Genomic DNA, 8,015 nt, shown 5'->3' with positions numbered 1-8,015 from the left:
TTCATATCTGATCAATAGTCTTCTGAATTAATTAATAATTTATTTTACCTCACATTAGTCTCATTCTAAACGTTATAAATTGTTGGTTATCTGCACGAACCCAGTCTCACTATGAGTCATCCATACATCAATTGTCTTAAATAATTTATTTATTAACTAACTAAACAATCACAGAAGTGCACACACAAACAAACAAAGTAAATATGGTTACAAGAAATGATAGGGGAATGTGCCCTAGTGGGCTAAACCGGCATGGCGGCTTGGTGTACAACAGGGAAGTGGGGGTAGACTGAGATAAGACAGTTGATAATTATAACAATTGAAATGCTAATCCTTTGCCCATGAACGCTCACTCATTCGGGAACAATTGCAATCAATATACACTGCTCAAAAAAATAAAGGGAACACAAAAAAAACACATCCTAGATCTGAATGAATGAAATACTTTTTTCTTTACATAGTTGAATGTGCTGACAACAAAATCACACAAAAATTATCAATGGAAATCAAATTTATCAACCCACGGAGGTCTGGATTTGTAGTCACACTCAAAATTAAAGTGGAAAACCACACTACAGGCTGATCCAACTTTGATGTCATGTCCTTTAAACAAGTCAAAATGAGGCTCAGTAGTGTGTGTGTGGCCTCCACGTGCCTGTATGACCTCCCTACAACACCTGGGCATGCTCCTGATGAGGTGGCGGATGGTCTCCTGAGGGATCTCCTCCAAGACCTGGACTAAAGCATCCGCCAACTCCTGGACAGTCTGTAGTCTCTCTCTCTCTCTCTCTCTCTCTCTCTCTCTCTCTCTCTCTCTCTCTGTCGTGGTTAGAATGGATAGTTCAGAGTGACATTCATTCATTTCGTTATAGATGTTTCAGCGGTTGTCGTTCTTCGAGTTCAATGATATCGAATTCCTAGCTGCAGACTAGTAATTAATATTAAAGACTTGTTCTTATTCTGTCGGTATCCATAGTCTAAGAGTTTAACCACGTGGGATGGTTAAAAGATTCAGCAATCATCTCAAACCTTGGCCCTCTTGTTATCGAGGTAAGCTGGTCTGGGCTCATGGGCGGTCCTCTGATTTAGTTCAACTCACAGGGGAATTGGAGTTTCCTTCATTAAAAAGTCAAAAATCATATTACACAAACAGTATCATCCTCACTCATTCATCTTATACAACAATTAGATGTAAACCTCATATCTGAGGCTATTATATAAACAGAGTTATGGTAATGTGGTCTCCCATGAGCTTCACCAAATTGCACCAAACGGACCAGTTCGTAGCTGGATTCTTCACCGATCTTTTATACCTTCTCCGGAACATAAATGTTGTTCGGACCTCAAGTTCTGTGAGGTGGAAGAAATTCCTTTGTTCTCTATGAAAATTCACTCTGTCTCTATACTGTGGCCATGAGGAGATAATCTCCTCCAGGAATTTATGACCTCTCTGACCACAGCAGCCTAGTTGTAGGAGACAGAGAGAGGGGGATGGTACTCGCTGTACCCAAAGAAGGCAATGTCATGACAACACCTAGGGAGAAAAGAGGGAGAAAGTTTCAAAGAGAGAGAGGGGGATAGAAAGAGGAAGAGAGGTGGTTAGACTGAAAGAGGGGGGGTGAGAGAGAGAGGGGGGCAGGGGATATAGAGAAGAAGAGAGAGAGAGAGAGAGGGGGGAGGAAGAGAGAGACAGAGGGAAAGAGAGAGAGGGGGATAGAGAAAGAGAGAGAGGAGGATAGATAGAGAGGAGGGAGAGAGAGAGGGAGAGAGAGAGAGAGAGAGAGGAGGGGGATAGAGAGAGTGGGAGAGGAGAGAGGGAATCTTTAAAACAGACTAGACAGAGAGGTAGTAGAACAAACTACCTCACTGCCTATTGCATTTATACTGAACAAAAATGTAAAGTGTTGGTCACATGTTTCATGAGCGGAAATAAAATATCCCCAAAAAGATTATTTCTCTCAAAAGTTGTGTACAAATGTGTTTACATCCCTGTTAGTGAGCATTTCTACGTTGCCAAGATAATCCATCCACCTGACAGGTGGCATATCAAGAAGGGTGATTAAACAGCATGACCATTACACAGGTGCACCTTGTGCTGGGGTAGCTACACTTGTTGGCCACTAACATATTATGATAGTGTGTGTGTGTGTTGACACTGATACATTGTGACAGAATGTTGTTCTCTGGGACTACAGGGCAGATGGTCCTCGCTGGGTGGGTCCACACACATTTCAATATGCTGTGTACTCACACACACACACAGAGACACACACACAGACAGACAGACAGACAGACACACACACACACACACACACAGACACAGACACACACACACAGACACACAGCAGTGTTCTTACCGTGAGTAGACAGAGAGAGGAGAGACAGCATTAACGACCAACTCCACGGCCAGCTCTTCCTGAGCACCATACCACTGTCCTCTGACACAAACAGACACACCAATACACACACAGAAACAAACCAATACACACACAGATACACACACAGATAGATACACACCAATACACACACCAATACAAAAAAAGTGTATTGTATTTTGAATGTAATCACCCAATGGTTCTGCAGCGTGATGCCAGGCGCTCTGTTAAGCCTTTGTAACACGCCGTACATCTACCCTCTCCCTCACATGCCTCCCCATTTGATCTCTCTTTTTATTCTCCCCATTAATTTTTCAGTAATCTGTATATATATATATATATATATATATATATATATATATATATATATATATATATATATATATGTGTGTGTGTGTGTGTGTGTGTGAGTGAGTGAGTGAGTGAGTGAGTGAGTGAGTGTGTGTGTGTGTGTGTGTGTGTGTGTGTGTGTGTGTGTGTGTGTGTGTGTGTGTGTGTGTGTGTGTGTGTGTGTGTGTGTGTGAGTGAGTGAGTGAGTGAGTGAGTGTGTGTGTGTGTGTGTGTGAGTGAGTGAGTGAGTGAGTGAGTGAGTGAGTGAGTGAGTGAGTGAGTGAGTGAGAGATTGATGTTCATAGGGAGCTCAGGTCATCCATCCTATTACGGCCCAATAGAATATCCTCCTGTCTCTCCCATCCTTTTCCTTCCTCTCCCATCCCTCTCTTCTTCCTCCCCAGTTCTCTCCTTTCACCTCCTCCCTCTACAGACCAGAACTAAACTGTCCTGCAACCACACCCCCACATACGCACACACATGACACAAGACAACAACAAGTGTTTTACAGAATGTAATAATGTTATAATTATGTTATATTCTATTTAACCTTTTCCTATATAATAATAATGTCTGTGATCTCGAGCTCAAGGTAAAAATAAACAGTCCACTCACCTGATATCTCAAACTGGCACCACAATAAGAACAAGAGCCTTCTAGACAAGACAAGGGAGTAGCCTTTCAAACAGGGAGGACCAAACTGGACCCGTCTCAAACCTTTCTTCACTTTTCAGGCCAGATGGACAAAGCAATGAAACAAACAATGAAAGGGTTAGTTTTCAGGGTGTATTGCCCAATGATGATCTGGTTTTGTAAGTGGTGATTATTTAATTAAGCAGACAATGAAGATAGCTAGCTATATGTGATGGGACAAGAGACAGACCCTGAGAAAGGGGTTTTGGTTGGATAAACTAGTATGAATTAGAGGTTTAGAAATGTTACATTTTCTATTTAAGTAACAACAAATCAAATCAGGCTATTCTGTAATACCATACTGTCTGAATTCCATTGGTCAGGCTATTCTGTAATACCACACTGTCTGAATTCCATTGGTCAGGCTATTCTGTAATACCACACTGTCTGAATTCCATTGGTCAGGCTATTCAGTAATACCACACTGTCTGAATTCCATTGGTCAGGCTATTCTGTAATACCACACTGTCTGAATTCCATTGGTCAGGCTATTCAGTAATACCACACTGTCTGAATTCCATTGGTCAGGCTATTCTGTAACACCACACTGTCTGAATTCCATTGGTCAGGCTATTCTGTAACAACACACTGTCTGAATTACATTGGTCAGGCTATTCTGTAACACCACACTGTCTGAATTCCATTGGTCAGGCTATTCTGTAATACCACACTGTCTGAATTCCATTGGTCAGGCTATTCTGTAATACCACACTGTCTGAATTCCATTGGTCAGGCTATTCTGTAATCCCACACTGTCTGAATTCCATTGGTCAGGCTATTCTGTAATACCACACTGTCTGAATTCCATTGGTCAGGCTATTCTGTAATACCACACTGTCTGAATTCCATTGGTCAGGCTATTCTGTAATACCACACTGTCTGAATTCCATTGGTCAGGCTATTCTGTAATACCACACTGTCTGAATTCCATTGGTCAGGCTATTCTGTAATACCACACTGTCTGAATTCCATTGGTCAGGCTATTCTGTAATACCACACTGTCTGAATTCCATTGGTCAGGCTATTCTATAACATCCTTTTAACATATTTTTTACCTATTCAAATTCTGGCGCACATTGCTAAATAATGAGGGATTGATACATTCATTTTTGGGGGCTTTTAAATGTCTCATGAGCTTAGTTCGACTGTCTTACTGTCACAACTTCCGCCGAAGTCGGCTCCTCTCCTTGTTCGTTCGGCGATCGACGTCACCGGCTTTCTAGCCATCACAGCTCCATTTTTCAATAATCCATTTGTCTTGTCTTGTTTCCATACACACCTGGTTTTCATTTCCCCAATCAATCTACGTGTATTTAACCCTCTGTTTCCCATCATGTATTTGTGTGTAATTGTTTCATGTTATTGTGGTGTCTTATTACGCGCTTGACTTTAGTTCTGTTCCGTGTTTTGAGCGCGTTTGATTTATGTAGCGCTCTCGTTGTGGAACTAAAATAAAGTGCGCCTGTTTACATCACTCTACTCTCCTGCACCTGACTTCGCCTCTTATACACTCGATGACACTTACTACATTTACAACCCAAAATATAAGCTTGATGTACTACATTTTGTGTAAATGATGTAATTGTAAACAAACACTGTATAGCTTCAAAACGTGGTTAAAACTATTATTTCCACCTCATTGATGGCCAATCCTTGCATCCATAGCTCGAAAATTTGAGAGTGGTCAGAGGGCTCCCGAGCGGCGCAGCGGTCTAAAGGCATTTCATCTCAGTGCTAGAGGTGTCACTACAGACCCTGGTTCAATTCCAGGCTGTATCTCAACTGGCCTCAATTGGGAGTACCATAGGGCGGCGCACAATTGGCCCAGCGTCGTCCGGGTTCGGCTGGTGTAGGCCGCAATTGTAAATAAGGATTTGTTCTTAACTGACTTGCCTAGTTAAATGAAGGTTACATTTAAAAATGTATCCAGCCCCACCTCTCAGCAACAAAACATGTATTGGTGTCAGCTTTGTCGATGTTTGAATATCAGGATTGCCACTTTAATGTATGTTTGAATTATTACAGATTTCTCCTTGAGGAGAATAAAACTTGACCACCTGTAAGACTGAACCAGTGTTTCATTCCACTTCAGCAAGCCAACTGTACATTTGAGAATTTTAAGTGTTTTTGACATAATGTATGTTTGAGTGGGTTTTGTTTCTGTTTAACCATCATATTTTACATATATGGATTACCAACTGCGGTCATTTTAACCCCAAGAAGAAACTATTGGCAAATCATAGAAAAATATCAACTTAACATTATTTACATATAATAAGAATTATCTGAAATTCAAAAAAATAACCAAAACAGGCTATTTCATTTACATTTAATTAGCATATTCTGTAAAAAGAAAATATGATTTTTTTTACTTAAATAATGTGCAGCTTTTTTCCAAAGTACAATCCACATTAGTACAAAAAAGCTGATTTAACATAATTTGATTGTAGTATCATTTCACTTTTAGAATTTTGAAGTGTGTGGTAGAAACGACTGCCATTTAAAGGGGCAGTAACCAAGTAATATACTTCATTTTCATTGATCTCATCCATTTATCCTGAGAGACATTGACCAAAAAAATACCTTTTGTTTCCTTTATCTACTTACCCCAGAGCCAGCATTAGCATTACTGCTAGTGAAACAGTGGGAGTAATAAGGCCTATGGCAGAATGCTTCAAAAAGCATGCCCAAATCATCAAAATCACTACAAACCAAATGGTATAGCAACCCACATACAATATTGCAATTATATAATATTGGAGGATATTATAGAAATTCTGGTATTTAGATAACACTTCCTGTATAATTGTTCTCTCTCCAGAGAATACACACCAAAACAGCCCCGTGTACATTTAGAGAGTAGCTGGTTTCTGCATTACAGTTCTATCATGTATTCATACCATTGACAGACTTTTATGAGCTGTTTTGACTGCAACTAAGCATACAGTGGCTTGCCAAAGTATTCACCCCCCCCCCCCCCCCCCTTGGCATTTTTCCATGTTTTGTTGCCTTACAACCTGGAATTACAATGGATTTTTGGGGGGTTTGCATCATTTGATTTACACAAAATGCCTACCACTTTGAAGATGCTAAATATTTTTTATTGCGAAACAAACAAGAAATAAAACAAAAAACTGAAAACTTGAGCGTGCATAACTATTCACCCCCCCCCCCCCCCCCCCCCCCCCTCCAAAGTCAATACTTTGTAGAGCCTCCTTCTGCAGCAATTACAGCTGCAAGTCTCTTGGGATATGTCTCTATAAGCTTGGCACATCTAGCCACTGGGATTGTTGCCCATTCTTCAAGGCAAAGCTGATCCAGCTCCTTCAAGTTGGACAGGTTCCGCTGGTGTACAGCAATCTTTAAGTCATACCACAGATTCTCAATTGGATTGAGGTCTGGGCTTTGACTAGGCCATTCCAAGACATTTAAATGTTTCCCCTTAAACCACTCAAACGTTGCTTTAGCAGTATGCTTAGGGTCATTGTCCTGCTGGAAGGTGAACCTCCGCTCCAGTCTCAGATCTCTGGAAGACTGAAACAGGTTTCCCTCAAGATTTTCCCTGTATTTAGCGCCATCCATCATCCTTTAAATTCGGACCAGTTTCCCAGTCCCTGCCGATGGAAAAACATCCCCACAGCATGATGCTGCCACCACCATGCTTCACTGTGGAGATGGTGTTCTCGGGGAGATGAGAGGTGTTGAGTTTGCACCAGACATAGCGTTTTCCTTGATGGCCAAAAAACTCTCATCTGACCAGAGTACCTTCTTCCATATGTTTGGGGAGTCTCCCACATGCCTTTTGGCGAACACCAAACGTGTTTGTTTATTTATTTTCTTCTTTAAGCAATGGCTTTTTTTCTGGACACCCAGCTTTGTGGAGTGTACAGCTTAAAGTGGTCCTATAGACAGATACTCCAATCTCCACTGTGGACCTTTGCAACTCCAAACAGGGCAATCCTGTAGTAGTGTTCTCTCCCAACTCCTCACGATCCAGCAGGTGGTACATCCCACCTGAACCCACAGGAGAGGTTACACATGGAGGGAGAGAGATAGAGATGTGTTATAGAGGTAAGAAAGAAAGAAACAAGATTACATGGCAGAACAGGCGAGAGACATAGTTTGTGTATGTGTGTACTCACTAGTAGAAGAGAGGCTGAAGAAATAGCTGGCGACAGCACCACTCTGAATCACATCACGTAGAGCATCCTGCAGAAAACACTGTTAGTCACAAGCTCTCTCACACTGACACACCTGTGTCCTCAGGTTGTACATGACACCCATGATACTGGACAGGAAACTAAACTCAGACACAAGCTCTCTCACACTGACACACCTGTGTCCTCAGGTTGTACATGATGCCCATGACACTGGACAGGAAACTAAACTCAGACACAAGCTCTCTCACACTGACACACCTGTGTCCTCAGGTTGTACATGACGCCCATGACACTGGACAGGAAACTAAACTCAGACACAAGCTCTCTCACACTGACACACCTGTGTCCTCAGGTTGTACATGACGCCCATGACACTGGACAGGAAACTAAACTCAGACACAAGCTCTCTCACACTGACACACCTGTGTCCTCAGGTTGTACATGACGCCCATGACAC

At 41.7% G+C, this 8,015-nt stretch overlaps 1 long non-coding RNA gene across 1 annotated transcript; it reads right to left on the bottom strand.

The window, feature by feature from the left end:
- Window positions 1-5,710: 5,710 nt before the first annotated feature.
- Window positions 5,711-7,607, bottom strand: LOC139391824 (uncharacterized). Its single transcript, XR_011629610.1, has 2 exons — window positions 7,541-7,607; window positions 5,711-7,412 (listed from the first exon to the last, which is right to left on the bottom strand). It is a non-coding gene; the product is annotated as an uncharacterized lncRNA (long non-coding RNA).
- Between the last annotated feature and the right edge of the window lie 408 nt (window positions 7,608-8,015).

This window comes from Oncorhynchus clarkii, chromosome 32, assembly GCF_045791955.1.
Source record: "Oncorhynchus clarkii lewisi isolate Uvic-CL-2024 chromosome 32, UVic_Ocla_1.0, whole genome shotgun sequence".
Classification (NCBI taxonomy): Eukaryota; Metazoa; Chordata; class Actinopteri; order Salmoniformes; family Salmonidae; genus Oncorhynchus; species Oncorhynchus clarkii.
The sequence above is the reverse complement of the archived record's forward strand: the minus strand, read 5'-3'. Positions and strand labels throughout refer to the sequence as shown.